The sequence below is a fragment of the Pteropus vampyrus genome, unplaced genomic scaffold (genome assembly GCF_000151845.1).
Source record: "Pteropus vampyrus isolate Shadow unplaced genomic scaffold, Pvam_2.0 Scaffold1093, whole genome shotgun sequence".
NCBI classification, from domain to species: domain Eukaryota; kingdom Metazoa; phylum Chordata; class Mammalia; order Chiroptera; family Pteropodidae; genus Pteropus; species Pteropus vampyrus.
The window spans coordinates 94,189-94,856 of record NW_011889874.1 but is presented as its reverse complement, the minus strand read 5'-3'; positions in this window follow the sequence as shown (position 1 = coordinate 94,856).

Below are 668 nucleotides of genomic sequence, written 5' to 3'. Positions count from 1 at the left end.
TTTCTATCTGAGGTGGGTCTCTCTTGTAGGCAGCATATGTATGAGTCTTGTTTTCTTATTCATTCCGCTACTCTGTCATTGATTGGAAACTTTAATACATTTACATTTAAAGTAATTACTGATAGGTATGTAGTTATTGCCACTTTATAGTTTATATTTTTAGTCTTTATTTTTCTTCCTACATTATTTACTTTAACGTTTCTTGAAATACTGGTTTGGTGGTGATGAACTCCTTTAGCTTTTTTCTGTCTGAGTTTCTTTTAATTTTCCTTCAGTTCTAAATGGTAGACTTGCTGGGTAGAGTAATCTTCATTGTGGGTCCTTGCTTTTTATCACTGAGGATATTTCATGCCAATACCTTCTGTCTGCAAAATTTCTGTTGAGCAATCAGCTGACAGTCTTATGAGAGCTCCCTTGCAGGCAACCAATTATTTTTCTCTTGCTGCTTTTAAGATTCTCTCTTTGTCTTTAATCTTTGGTATTTTAATTATAAATTTGTCTTGTTGTGGGCCTCTTTGAGTTTATCTTGTTTGGACTCTCTGTGCTTCCTGGACTTGTATGTCTATTTCCTTCCTCAGTTTAGGGAATTTTTTCACTATTATTTCTTCAAATAGATTTTCAATTTATTACTCTTTTATTCTGGTACTCCTGTCATAAAAATGTTGATA